This window comes from Castor canadensis, chromosome 11 (genome assembly GCF_047511655.1).
Source record: "Castor canadensis chromosome 11, mCasCan1.hap1v2, whole genome shotgun sequence".
NCBI classification, from domain to species: Eukaryota; Metazoa; Chordata; class Mammalia; order Rodentia; family Castoridae; genus Castor; species Castor canadensis.
Window position 1 is genome coordinate 120,125,424 of NC_133396.1, and position 14,702 is coordinate 120,140,125.

At 42.2% G+C, this 14,702-nt stretch overlaps 1 long non-coding RNA gene across 1 annotated transcript; it reads right to left on the minus strand.

Moving 5' to 3' along the window:
* Positions 1–681: 681 nt before the first annotated feature.
* On the minus strand, positions 682–12,880 carry LOC141414115 (uncharacterized). The gene is made up of 3 exons (XR_012439205.1): positions 12,599–12,880; positions 3,589–3,749; positions 682–820 (listed from the first exon to the last, which is right to left on the minus strand). It is a non-coding gene; the product is annotated as an uncharacterized lncRNA (long non-coding RNA).
* Positions 12,881–14,702: the final 1,822 nt, after the last annotated feature.

Genomic DNA, 14,702 nt, shown 5'->3' on the forward strand with positions numbered 1-14,702 from the left:
TTACTACTTGTGTTAGCCAGTTTTCTGTCACTGTGACAAAAAAAAAAAAAAAAAACCCAAAAAAGCCTGAGATAAACAACTTTAGGACAAGACTTAAGGATAAACACAAGGAAAGACTTATTTGGTCATGGTTTCAAACATTTCAGTCCATAGTCAGCTGGTTCTGTTACTGTTAGGCCTGTGGTGAGGCAGAACATCATGGTGAGGAAGTACTCGCCTCATGGTGGCTGGAAAGCAGAGACATAAGAAGGGGCTGGGGCCCCAATATCCCATTCAAGCTCCCCCACCCAGTGACCTAATTTTCTTCCCCTAGGCCCCACATCTTAATGGCTCCACCACCTCCCAATAGCAGTATAGGTTGGGGATTAAGCCTTCAAGACATGACTCTTGAGGGATATTTAAGATCCAAACCATAATATCACTTAGTCATTCACTCATTTGTTTAACAACTAGTGTTGAGTAACTAGTATGTGCTGTTATGAGATTTCAGACTAATTTATCAAGGAAAGTAATCTTCTCAAAAAAGATACACTTTATAGTGATTTATCTTTAAGGTCTAAGTAATTCCAGTCAAAATCCTGGCAAAGAGCTTGCTAGTGAAGGGTGGGGATGGGGGGCAATTTAAGAATTCCCATTGGTCTTAGGGTGGGGATGAGAGGGGAAAGCTTTCCCTTACCATCTCTTCAAACAGGCACCTCTCTTGTCCCATCAGGTTTTGTAAAGAAAGAAGAGGCAAAAGGAAGACTTCAGGGTTCCAAGGAAATAACTCAGAGTAGTTGTTCAAGTTCCTTCTATTCCTGGCTCCCACATCACCATAAGCCTGAGTAGAAAAGTTATTTATGGAATTACCAAAAGGACCACCATATCTCCTGGAACTCAGCCACTTTCTTCTTGTGCCCTTCAAATCCATATTTGAATCAAGATAACTTCACAATTGGTGCAAGTGACAGATTTGAACGGGAAAAAAAGGAATAACACAAAACGGCCAGCTAGAACAGATTTTCCTGTGACTGAAGATGGCAATAGTAAGACAAAAGACAGATTTTTGCCTTCAAGAAACTCTCTCTTCATCACAGCCAAAGCAACAAAAATTTTAAGGCAAACATTCCATTATTTTCCCCCCACTGTTTGGAAATATGGAAAAAGAAAATCTTGCCATGCATGGAGATTTTTTTTGTTTGGTTTTTTTTTTTTTTTCCTGCCTAGTTCTACCAGAAGTGACACTTTTTTTTTTTTTCTAGCATTAACAAATGGCTGAGTATGATTCTTCTGGTGCTTGGAACACAGAACAGACCCAACATAGAGAAGAGCCCGGTGGGGAGACAATCTGCAGGATATTGTAGAGCTGCTAAGAAAACAGAGACACCCCCAACAGGCAGTCTTCACAACGTTAGTCTTTTTGAATATGATGAAAATATAATCTGCCTTATTGATCACCAGCTTCCTAAATAGAGCAGAGCTGTTTGTAAAAAATACAACCAGCAATTGCAAATGTCCAAACAATAACATGCAGGAAAAAAAAAAAAACCTTAATAACATGCTACAGTCATATCCTGGCTATCTACCCACTGTCAAACACCAGAGGGGCAAATGCACTACACATTTTGAACACATGACATTTGGAAAATCACAATCGTATAAAAAAAAAATCACAGGTTTAAATGTAAGATGTAGTCTGCTTTGAAAGGTTGAGGTATTGAGTCCTCAAATTAATTTTTTTCTGAAGACAGTTCTGATTTTTTTTCTAACTTTCTCATTTCCCTTACTTTAGATTGCTGAAGTTGAATAGGGATATTGGAGATTATTTAGTCCAATACACTCATTTTATAGCTTGTAAAACTGTGGCCCCAAAGAAAGGAAGTAGACACACAGACAGCCAGGAGCAGAGCTGGAATTAGAACTTGTTCAATGCCCTGGTTAGGTAAATTAAGAGTTTGGTCCATTTTTGGAAGGGCTGAGTGGCTTTGCTCAGAGAGAAGTTTTCTTTGTTAACAAACATCATGTCTCCTATAAGGTAGCTGAGTTACCACCTAATGTGTTGTCAGAGAGTGTGACGTCTCTTGCCATGTCTGGGGAATACACAGATGGGTCAGAAGCATACCTACAGTTCCAAGGGACAGAAAAACACCTCCTCATGTGATGATTCTCTTGGGGCCAGAGAGATTGTCTGTAAAAGTTTTGTTTTGTTGTTTTTCATACATCTGGTGATAGACTATCACTCTGTGCTTTTTTCCTTTCTATTTTTAAACAATCTTCAGATAGAGCGGGACTTCTTAGGTACTACTCATTCTCAGAAGCAGGCAAATGCCCTTTAACTGTGCCCCTAGTCCTCACTCACCTGAGCCTGGTCCTGGCTCTGTGCTTTCCTTTATCCACTGCTCATTTCCTGTATTGTTCTGTGAGTATATTTCCTGATTAACAATGAAGTAAATGAGTCCTTCAGACAGACCAGCTCTAAGCTTTTCTGTAGTCAGTAGGTCCAGGTATATCAGATCCACAAACTCCTGAAGTATTTACAAAGCTGCCTCCATCACCAGGCATTGGTCCCAAACTTCAGCTGACCATCTGAGTAACGTGATCATGAGGACTTTCAGATATTTGGTTTGCTTCTGTCTCCAAGAACATCTCCAACAACTTTCCTGCTAAACTTGTCAAATTCTCTGCTCCTTGGTGTCTATGCCACTCTCTCCCCAAGTTCTCCTGCCTTGCTGGTTTGTTTCCTCTGATTCCTTTAAAGCTCTTCTCTGAGATGGGGCCTGTGGCCCAGGTTTTCTCCCTCCTGTACAAGTTGATGAGACCCAAACCTACAAATGCCTCACCTTACCCCTGAGCACCAACCTGCACCTCTCCATGTCTTAGCAAGGATATTTCTTGCCTTTGCAAATGTTCACTGAACATATTCTTAACCAGAAGAAAATATTGGACACTGGCTTGGGCATCCCTTTGAGAAATGCCCCTGCCCATCCTGTCTTGGTGACACTGTTCCTTTGGCCACCCCAGCTAACAGGGGCAGGATGCAAATGTACTCTGAATGTGTAAAGTAATGAGCAATTCTCTAATTGTTTTACTCATATGTATCTCAGTGTTTGACTTCACAAGGGCAAAAACTGTGCCTTCCTCTCTTAGCATAGTGCCACACTTGAGAAATACTTAAATAATAACAGAAAGCCTGGTGTTGTAGTGAACTCCGATAATTCTAGTACTTGGGAGGAGGAAGCAGAAGAGTCGAGAGTTTGAGGCCAGCCTGGGCTATGACATAGCAAGGCCCTGTTCAAAAAAACAGAAAAATAAAAAATAATGGACAAAGCAAGAAAAACAAAAGGAGACCAAATGAAAGGCAAAAGAATTAAAAGTATTTGAATTCTTCAAAAGCAGTTTTAAAGTCAGCTGTCAATTATCAATGCTACCAAACAGGTAGTCAAAATAATGTAAAAGACTGGACTGGAGGTATGGCTCAGGTGATAGAGTGTTTGCCTAACAAGTACAAGGCCATGAGTTCAAACCCCAGCATCTCAAAAAAAAAAAAAAAAGTAAAAGACCAAATCAGGAGTGACAGAAAGCCCACCTACTGAGCAGCAGGGCACTCACCCAAGGGTCTTCTTCCTGATTGGTGGGTGCGTGTGGATGCACTGTGCATAGCGAAAAACTCATCCTTCTTCCATCACAGTCAAATCCATGGAAAAACCATTCTTTTTCTGTCTCTTGCTATGTCCTCCCTTCTTGTCCTCAACAGGACCTCATCTTCACGGCTGGTGGAGAAAGAACCCTTTAAAGATGGAGAATAAACACCACCTGATAGACTGCTGGAGGGGGAGGAGAGTGGGAGGCCATGATGCCACCATGCAGGAGACCCCTTCACACAGACTCCCACCAGCCCGTACTATACCCCAAGGTGTCAACCCAGAGTATGACATAACAGGGACAGAAGATTCTTTGTCCTTTTCTAAGTTTTCCCTAACTTTTCTCTTTTTCTCAGAGCTAATTTAACTGGCAAGTCTGTTCAATTTACTTTGTAATATTGTCTTCTTCCTTTGAGCAAACGACCCTTTGCCAATACCTACCTTCTTTTGTTGTTACTCAATCTTATTCTCTCTTTCTGGCATTTATAATTAGTTTATTCTCCATAATTATTTTTCTGTGTCACTTAACACTTCTACTTTTCCAGTATTTAAAAAAATAAAACCAAACAAAAAAAGTAAAGAAAAGAGTTCTTAATAAAACTTTTTTTTTAAGAAACTGAGTATTCCACCATGTTCAGTGACTCCCTAGGGCTCACTAAAATACAAGAGTTCTTGCTTACATAGTTTCAGATATTATTAGGTTATAACATAACCTATTAAGTTACCTTCTTTTGCAGTTCTGAGAATCAAACCAGGGCTGGCACATACTAGCTAAATGCTCTATCACTGAGCTATGCCCTCAGCCTGAAATGATCATTTTGGTTGATCAAAATTGATTGAATATTGAGAATGCCACATAGTTCAATGTCAAACTATAAGCACTCAGTTCCACTTTGGCTTCACTCTGATTCCCCAGGTCTTCTACAGTGAACACCCCGCAAAAAGTTGGCAGAATTGCTGCATGGTGTCCTGAGCAGGCATGATTTGGGATGTTCCATGGCAAGACCATTGGAAAGAAATGAAGAAGCCAGACATGGTGGCTCACACCTATAATGTCAGCACTTGAGAAGCTGAGACAGGAAGATCAGGAGTTCTAGGCCAGTCTGAGAGACATAGCAAGACTCTGTCTCCAAAAGAGAAAGAGAGGAAGAAAGAAAGAAAAGAAAGAAAGAAAGAAAGAAAGAAAGAAAGAAAGAAAGGAAGGAAGGAAGGAAGGAAGGAAGGAAGGAAGGAAGGAAGGAAGGAAGGAAGGAAGGAAGAAAGGGAAAGAGAGAGAGAGAGAGAGAGAGAAAGAAAGAAAGAAAGAAAGAAAGAAAGCAAGAAAGAGAGAAATCCATCGAGGAGGATGTGAGAGGATGAATGGTCTGTCCCAGGCATCCGTGGTCAGAAAGGGGACACCTGTGTGCCTGTCTGCCCTTTGCAGAGGAAATGCAGTAGAAATGTCCTCTCACCACAACAATGAGGAGAAATGGACAAGAGGCTGCTGCATCACCTTTCCTCTGCCCCATGATCTGTTGGGGGCCGAAAAGCAGCATCAACAGTGTTTTGGAGAATACAACAGGAAGTCACTGTCATTAACCCAACATGTGTCATTCACCCTGGCTGCAATGGCTGGAGGTGAAAATTTCAGCAGGAAAGGAAAACGAGTTCTTTGACCCATGTGCTTATGTCTGGATCTGTGAGGCCACATGTGTGCACTTGTGTCACTGTGTACAACTCAGATAGTTGTGGAGCTTTACCTTGAAAGTCAACACAAAGCCAAGGAAACTGGTATTTGTGGGCATCATTGCAGCCACAGAATGGAGTCCAATTTTGTTTTAATAAATAGGAAACTGTTCTTTTCACAGCTTAAGCTGGAAAATAAAGTATTCTTCTAGAATGGCTCCTTTTCTTCTTCTATTTAATGTTTTTAATACATCAGCTCAATCCCTGAGGGTCATTTTTTTTCCCAACAAAATTCAACCCCAGGCCACTCTTCCAAGAAGAATGGGCTTGACTTTCACATCTTCTCCACCCTCCACTCATTCCTATGGCAGCGCTTTCTCTGACTAGCCTCTTCAGCCAGGAATACTGCATCCTGCTTGGCCAACCACAGGAAAAAGTCTGTGCATTGAGAATTAAATGTACATGTTAGTATATAAAAATTATACTTAGAATATCAGCCAGCACATGGATGATGGTCTAAGCACTATATAAATGTTAATAAATAGTATTGTAGGAAGTTATCAATTGATTTTGTACTAAAGATTGGGGTGGTACAACCAATCACTATTTAAGGACTTTGATTAAAATCAGTTCTAAATTATCAAAGAAATTATAGGTGCCCCTCGCCTCTGCTCTCTGGAGAGCATTTGTTGAATAGGAATAAAGGGAGAGCCCCATATATGATGTTAAATTTTCTAGTAATCACAGCTTTAAAAGCAAAAAGATGAAATTAATTTTAATAACGTCTTATTTTGCTCATATATCCATAACATTATAATTTCAACATGTAATCAATATAAGATTATTAATGAGATATTTTATTCCTTTTGTGCCAAGTCTTTGAAATCAGCTCTGTATTTTATACACATAACACATCCCTGTTTAGGTGCCAAATTTTCAATAGAGTCAACTATGGGTAGTACACAATGAAAACACATATTGAAATGTACTGTACCATAAATATATACAATTAATGTGTTCATTAAGAATAAAAACAAAGTTTTTAAAAGTCAAGTGTAATCCTACCTAATTGGTGAAGTTTTGTTTAGTGGAAAAATAGTCCTTGTTCCTTTGATTTAAATAAGAATTTAAATTAAATTAAATGTAAATTCAGTTCCTTAGCCAACCTGGGCACATTTCAAGAGTTAAAGAGCCATAAATGGCTGTTGGTCACCGTATAGGAACCCCTGGGCCTTAGCTGCCCCTGACTTTCTCCACTCACATCTGCCTCCTGCCCTCCTACAGTGCCCCGACCTAGCTACTCTCTCCTCATCCTCTGCATAGTTCTTTTCTACCATGAACCTTTGCCTACACCTTTTGGTTTACCTGGAATGTCTTTCCCTCCTCTTTCAGAGCCCTTACTCTTTCATTTAATTTCTTTAATTTCAAAGTCAACGCCTCCCATAAGTATCTCCCAACAGCCCTCCCCTAGGACTTGACTTTCCCTCTAATGTGGTGTGCCCACTGCTCTGTTAAATACAATCTTAACTATTTTGCATGTGTATTTGCTGTGTGTGTGTGTGTGTGTGTGTGTGTGTGTGTGTGTGTGTGCTGTTTTCCTGGCTTGGGCAGCAACCTCGACTTTATTTTTCTCTTACCAGGACTATTGCAGTAACCTCCTAACTGGTCTCCTGCTTCCTCCAGTAGGTACCATGAACAATCTATCCTCCACACCAGGATGATCTTGTTTAAAACACAAATCAGCTCATTTATTTCTGTAGCTAAAATACTTTTGGGGAATCAACATTTTTCTTAAAATGAAATTCAAATTCCATAGTCTGGCCTATTCCATAGTCAGCTCTCCTTGGTTGGCCCTGCCTGCTGTTCAAGCTCCCTTCTTCCTCACTGTACCCAGTCACAATGGCCTTCTCCCTGCTGTTTGAGCCTCAAGGCCATATCCACCTCAGCTCTAGCACCTTGCTGAGCCCTCTGTCTGTGGCGGTTGGCCCAGCCCCTGGATCAGTGCTGAGTTTATTTCTCCTTATCACGTGTGAGCCCTTGCGTACCGTTCACAACCACTCATCACCCCAGTCCTCACACCCTTCCATGGCTTCCTGTTTGTCTTTCTCCCTTGTTCATACAGCTCTGTTGATGTTGATTTTTTTTTCAGTACCAGGGATTGAACCCAGGTCCTTTTGAATGCTAGGCAAGCACTCCACCACTTGAGTCATGCCCCCAGCCCTTTCATTTGTATTTTGCTTTTGATACAGGGTCTTGTTAACTTTGCCCAGGTTGACCTTGAGCTCGTGAATCCCCTGGCCTCTGACTCCCAAGTGGTTGGGACCATAGGCATGTGCCATGATGACTAGCTTTACGTTGATAATCTTTGGTTCATCTTCTCTTATAATTATTCGAAATTATTTTTTTCATTAATTGGGTAGTATATTTAATGTCTACCTCTTCACTAGACTATAAGCAGGGAGCTTGGCTCCTGTGGTTTACCATTGTACCTCAGGCCTTAGTGGCTTATTGCCAGGGAAATTCTTAATTAATATTTCAAAATAGTTAATCAATATGAAATCCCATGTAACCCTCACAGTTGTTAAAACCCAATGATATACTAAGTGAATGTTAAATCAATATATCACAAATCACAAAGCTGGTAAAACAGTGGTTGTAAACTTGAGTCCCTACAGAGAATCAGCAAGTAGTATATAAATAGGCTACAAAGGGGAGGTAGGGACTGTGGCCAGCTGAAAAGTGCCTGCTTTGTCTAAAAGGGGCAAAACCACTCAGTTCAAATCATTGCTGCCTCACAGGGATATGGGTCTAGTGTTACTGGAACCTCCAATTTTTCAAGAAAAGTTAGAGATTTGATACTTTAATAAAATGGAAAGGGTTGATCAGTGGGCACTAAGTTGCAGTTAGGAGTATGAATTTTTGGTGCACTATTGCATGGCAGTATGATTATAAATAACAATTGTGTGTATCTCAAATAGCTAAAAGGATGTTTCACAAAGTATATATGTTTATCCTATTCCACAATATATGAATGTATCAAAATGTCACATGGTTTCTCACTAATATATACAATTTGAGGCTAGTATATATCAGTTAAAATTTAAATGTAATTTTTTAAATTGTAATTATTAAGACCATACAGATAAAATAAAATAAGAGTATTGGATATATGCAACCTACAGTTTGTAACGCTGAATCCTAAGGCCCTTAATTTTTTTTTTCTTCCTTAATTTCAACTGAACCTTTGACAGTTCTCTTTCTCACATTCCTCTTTCATGCTCCCCTCAACCCAATAACTCTAATTGGGGTCTTAAGTGTCAAATCTATTGACTTGCTATCTTATCTTCTTTGATTATTTAACATTATGGAAATCAAGTCACCTGTTGTGCGCAGAAATGCACCACACAATTTCCCCTTCAAGAATGGAGGTGTTATATGCTCCCACTCTGCTGGGAATGTTGCCTGCACACAACACGCTCTCATCCCTCTTTGGGGATTGTCTAAGATGAAGACGGTCTCCTTGCCCAAGATCATGGCCCTACGATCACTGGCTAACCAACATAAGAGTATGAAGTCCCGTTCACTTGTTCCAATTTGGGAAGGCTCTGGAGAGGCACGCCACTTTGGAGTTCCCCGTAGGGTTGGCTGAGGCCTCAGTTGTATCTCCGGTATAGCCCAATTTCTTTCTCTACCTAACCTGTTCAGTAACCTCCCTTTCATAGGTATTGCTCCTAAGAGCACCACCCCCTAATAGCCCTCCTACACATGCTTGTCATCTGAGTCTGCCTTCTGGGGTCCCAAGTGTAAATTTAGAGCTGGATCTCCTAACATCCAGCAGGCAAAAAGAATCCTATCCCTGATGGTGGGCAAAGCACAGGTAGCCCCTGGCACAAGATCACAGTGACATTATATGACTTGGTGAAGTGAGGTGATGCTACACTAGCTGGGGTGGCATAGCAGGTATTTGAAAAACTTGGCAGGGAATATAATTACAGAGAGTAGGATTTGGTGGCTCTGGGGAAGTTAAGTTGGGGCTTTGAATAAAGACTGCAAAAGACTGGACATCAGCACTTGCACTTTGACCTTCTTGTGCACAAAGGTCAGCCCTTAAGAAGAGGTAAAGGGGGGTCGGGGGGAATTGGGGAGAAATGACCCAAACATTGTATGTACATATGAATAAAAGAAAAAAAAAACATCTGAAATGAAAAATAAAAAAAATAAAAAGAGGTAAATGGCATTGTTCCTGACCTTCAGGAGGAATTGGGATTGTTGTTAGAATAAGAGCCAAGAGAGATATGTGTCTGCACCTAGATGATGCACTTGGGCATCTCTTGGTTCTCTCTCATTCAATTTTGACAGCTGGACAAGTACAGCAGCCACCACTGAGAAGGCTATGGAGACCCAGGGCTCAGCAATGAGGGCAAGGGTCATGGCTCCAGGCAGGCCAACAGAACCAGCAGAAGCACCAGCTGATGGGGCAGGAAATCTAAGACAGAGGGTAGGACTGGGAGGGGTGTCACTTCCAGTCCCAAGACCAGCAGCAGTGGTGGAGACTAAAGTTTTCCAAGTTCTCCTTAGGACGAGAGGCCCATTGAATCCTGGAGGAGTTGATACCAAACATATATGAAGCAGCTCCAAGGAGCAAAAGGGGTGGACTATGTTGAGACCAACACACTGCACAGATTCCCCTTCAAGAAGGAAGAACTGCCATCACCACTCTGTTGCTGGGAGCATGGCTGGTAGATAGTCCTAGGATGCCAGTCCCCTTTGAAGATGGCCTTGGTAGAGAGCCACATTGCCCCAGGTTACACTGCTTTCCCAGAGCAGCCCATTTCCAATGACAAGTCAGGGAGACAATATAAAGGCTCAGTTCCTACCCCTAACTCAGCTGAAGGGCTACCCTAGCTTCAGAGCTCCCCTGTGTCATCTGAGGCATTGGTTGAGACTGTTCCATAGCCAAATGTCTGCTCTGCTGGCCCTGCTTCTTTGCCTACCCTCCTACCGGTGTTGATTCCAAAAATACTGCCTTCCCACCTCCTACATGCTACTCTTCATCTCAGGATCTGCTCCCTAAAACAGGCAAGCTCCTGCATGCTGACTCTTCCTCCTTGAAATCCCCTGTCCCTCGGTTCTCAGACACTGTACTCTCTGATGGTAGCCACCTCAATTTGTGGACACTCCTCTCCCTCCTCTGTTCCTTACGATAATGCAGTAGCCTATCTTCATCGCCTTTCCTTGAAAAAGAGAATTTTCTGATAACTGGATGCTATCTACTAGCAGGAGATTTACACTCACACCTGCACAAACAATTGCACTCTGCTTCTCACATCAGCATCCATTTCTCTTGTCAATACCCAGGAAATACAATAATGGGTAATATGTATGGCAAGTGTTCAAGCCAAGAGGGTACTAAAAATTTCTTTCATGTCTCACAAAAATTATATTTTATAATGTTCTCTTCTCCCTTCCATTCATTGTTGGTCTACACACACACAAACACATAGATCACACACCTCTTACCACAGGATGAAGCAAAATAACATATACCCACAAAATATAGGTGAATTCTATCTCTCTTACCATCTTTTAACCCATTGCCTGATAACCCTCAGCCTCTGGGCAGCAGGGCTTGTTCCTTTTTTAGCTCATAATAATTTTCTGCTCTTCTATAGTCTTAGAAGGCTAGCGGGTGGTATAATGGATTGGAAAACACAATGGTCTGAGAACAGAGACCTTGGTTTTAGGTATTGTTTGCCATTGATGGACTATTCCTAAGCAAGGTCTATTTCCCCATTTATACAAGTGAGAGTATAGTCCTTGACCAACAAACCCTCTTCCTAGGACTATCAGTAAAATAAACTAAAACTTCTATGTGCGAGTTAATAGGGAATGGAGATGCATTCATAAAGATAAACTTCTCTTTGAATTTTCTCTTGCAATGTACATGCAGCTTGAAAGAAACATCTAGGTTTAAGCCAATGTAGTGCAGGTGAGTGTAATTTTAGGCTTCCAGACCTCCTCAGATACAGAATATAGCTCAGGTTTGTTCTCTGGTCAACACTCTTGTCTACTAGGGAAGGAGGTTTCTGTAGGCATAAAACCACATTGTGACCACCCCCCAAACACTGTCTTCCTCCTCTGCTATAAGAGGTCAAACCAAAGCCTCAATTGCTTCCTGTCACTTCTGATAGATCCGTAAGAAAGCTGCCTGTTTCCAAATTCCCTCCCCTCCCATTGACTTTTGGGAGCCTGCTCTGAGATGTTCACCTCTTTATAAGGCTCATCTGAGCCACTCAGTATAAGAACTGACTAGCCAACATGCTTACCACTATCCCAAGCCAAGGTCAATCTACCTCCTATAGATAATTATGCCCTTCATACTGTTCCTATGAGGGAGAGAGCCACATAGCATCAGTGCCTAGAGTTCAAGGTAATACTGCTTTAGGAACAGGCATATGAGAGATGTTACTACTTTCTATGGTCTGAATGTTGGTGTCACCCAAATTCATATGTTATAACCTACTACTCGGTGGGATAGTATTAAGAGCACTAAGAAGTGAGCCTTTTAGGAGGTGACTAAATCACGAGAACCCCACCCTTACGAAAGGGATTAGTGTCCTTATAAAATAGGCCTGAAGGAGCTCATTCTCCACTTCCACCATGTGAGAACACATGAATGGTCATCTCATGGCCATCTATGAGGAACGGACCCTTGCCAGACACCAAATCTGCTGCTGCCTTGATCTTGGACTTCCCAGCTTCCAGAACAATGGGTTATAAATTTACTCTACCTATAAACAAATTCTAAGGTATTTGGTTATAGAAGCAAGAACAAGCTAAGACACATCTCATTGGAGGAGGATTTCCTATACTATGATTTGTCTGTGTTGAAGGTAGAGAGGAAATGTACCATGGGACTTCCAGAGATCAGCTTTCCCAAACTTTTTCCTTCTTACAGGATGATATTTAACCCCACGCAAGTGTGCACTTACTATTTTCTAGATGATCTTCGGGGGTGGGGGGTGTCTTCTCTGTCTCCCAGAGTCCCCTTATGCCAATGTCTGAACATTTCAGAGATATGGAGGCTCTACCTTATAGCCAATCAAAGTCTAAGCCACTTTAAATTAAATCTATTTAATTCATTAATTTTTATTTTTCAACTACTCCCAGGCCCATAAAGGTCAAGTATTAGGGTAGGCCTATTTATCTTGCAGAGTTTTCTGCAGATATGGACTATGGTAGCTTACCATCCACCTCATGAAGACCTTTCATCTTCATCAAGGAATCTTTCTAGGCATCCCTGTGCCTCTTACCTGGCTCCTTCTCCTCCTTTTGTACTTTCCCAGTGTTTAGGAAGGCCAATGAGAGGCTGCAGCAAGCCAGATCCCACTTTGGCTACTTAGGGCAGTAATCCAGGACTGTCCCACCTTCCTCTTCACTGCCACCCTCTAATGAAACGTTAACTTATTTCTCTTTGAGTCTCTGGAACCCAGCACAAATCTGGCACTCAATAAATAGTTGGTATAGGTGAAATAACTGTGTTCCTCCTCACACAACTTCCAAGCCTGCTTGGGGCTTTGTCAATCTCTGGGCAGACCCTGCAAAACATAAAAACAAAATGTAATCTTTCACATCAAACATCAAACACAGATAACAGGAAAAAGGTGCAGACGAGGTGATTTATTGGTGAAGAATTCCAGGGATTCAGAGAAGCAACCAAGAACCCCAGCTTGGAACTCAATCATTCTCTCAGGGTTTGAAGGTCAGGGCACAAATCTAAGCTGATGAGAACAAGGAAACCTTGAGACTTGAACCTGACTGGCACACACCTTCTACATGCCACAGACTGAAAGTGTGGGAAAGTCTAACTGGGTCAGTGTGTGGGAACTCCAGTTGGGAGCAAAGACTGGGTCATGTGACCCATTTCAAGGCCACTACCAGGACACTCACTACCTGGTGCCCAAGGCCCAGGAATCTATACCATTCTTATTTTGAGGCTCAAGGAGGTGGGAGGGGGGAGAAAGAGCCACAGGGCCAGTGAATGAAGAACCTGGAGTCTTAGAAGGATGGTGATCTTCCCTTCATCTGTCTCCCACTTTTAAGTTGGAGTCTCTTCCTTCACTTTGCTAATAATGTAAAGTACCAGCTAAAAATTGCAATGCATGCATTTCATTTGAGTTTTATTGCCCTAACAGACAGCATTAGATTACAAAAGAGGACATTTTTCTTCTCAGTTTTAGCTTATTCTGATGATTTATGATTAGATACAGCAAGAGTTCATAAACTTCCCTGACCTGCTGACAGTTTTTACAGGCTCCCAGATTTATTTCCATCTCAAACTTAACAGCTTTCATGTGACTGATATTCCCAGCGTCTCCGCGTGGCCAGGCCAGGGGCTGAGAGAACACCTCTAATCTCCATGTTACTAATTTAAATGAAGTCTTGGTCTGTTGTTTAAAAAAGACATCAGTCATCCTGGGGAGGTTTACAGATCCTCTTGTAATGTAATGTCAACCCCTTCTGAGATATGAGGTTTATAAAGTCTCAGGATGTTGAGTGTTGGCAGACATGCCAAGGTCACCTGGGATGGCAATGGGGGAGGAGGAGGGAAGGGAATGCACTGCAGAGGGGAACAAAGAATTCCAAAGAAAGAGTGTTCTCCTGGGGAGTCAGAGCGTGACTGCAAAGGAAGAAGCCTGGGTGATACCTGGGGGAACAGGATAGAGCAAGGCAGAATTGTACTCTGCTGAAGGGTCTTCTTCCTCTCAATTCAGCTTGTCTCCCTCTCCCCCTAAGGTTGGGAAGCCCTAAGAAAATGCTACCCTGCCCGTTTTCTGAAGACCTGTCATGCACCCACAGGTCTGGGAAGAGAGATCTAAAAAATTGTGCTCCTTTCACAGCCTGAAGTCAGTGTCCTGTAGCTGGGAGGTCACTGGAGGAGAAACCCATGCCCAGCCATGGGAGACCCCTGAGGCAGCAAGAGGTCAGCAGGGCTCCATCTGTGCACTGGAATTCAGCCTTCCTGGGCTATTTTCACACATTCACATATGCGTATTTGAAGGTCACTTGTGCTCAGATCTTCCAACTGGCCAGGAATGGCTTTTGTGTTATTTGAAGATCAGATAAGAAATGATCAGTAGCTGTAGGTGCTGGTCTGGAAATGGACGAGGATATTACTGGGTGTGGTGGGCAGACACTTTGCATTGTCTTAGGTGTTGGTAAGATAAGGATTAAGTGTTTCACCAGCACTCTCCCCTGTCCCCCATCAGAGGGGAGGAAGACCAACCCCTGTGCATAACTGAAGCCCAGGCTCTGCAGGAGGAAGAGGCCTATCTGAGGAGAATTTGGCATCCTCAACCACAGACCACACAGGCCAGGTGACACTACCAGAGATTCCTACCAGAGAGTCACTGAGTA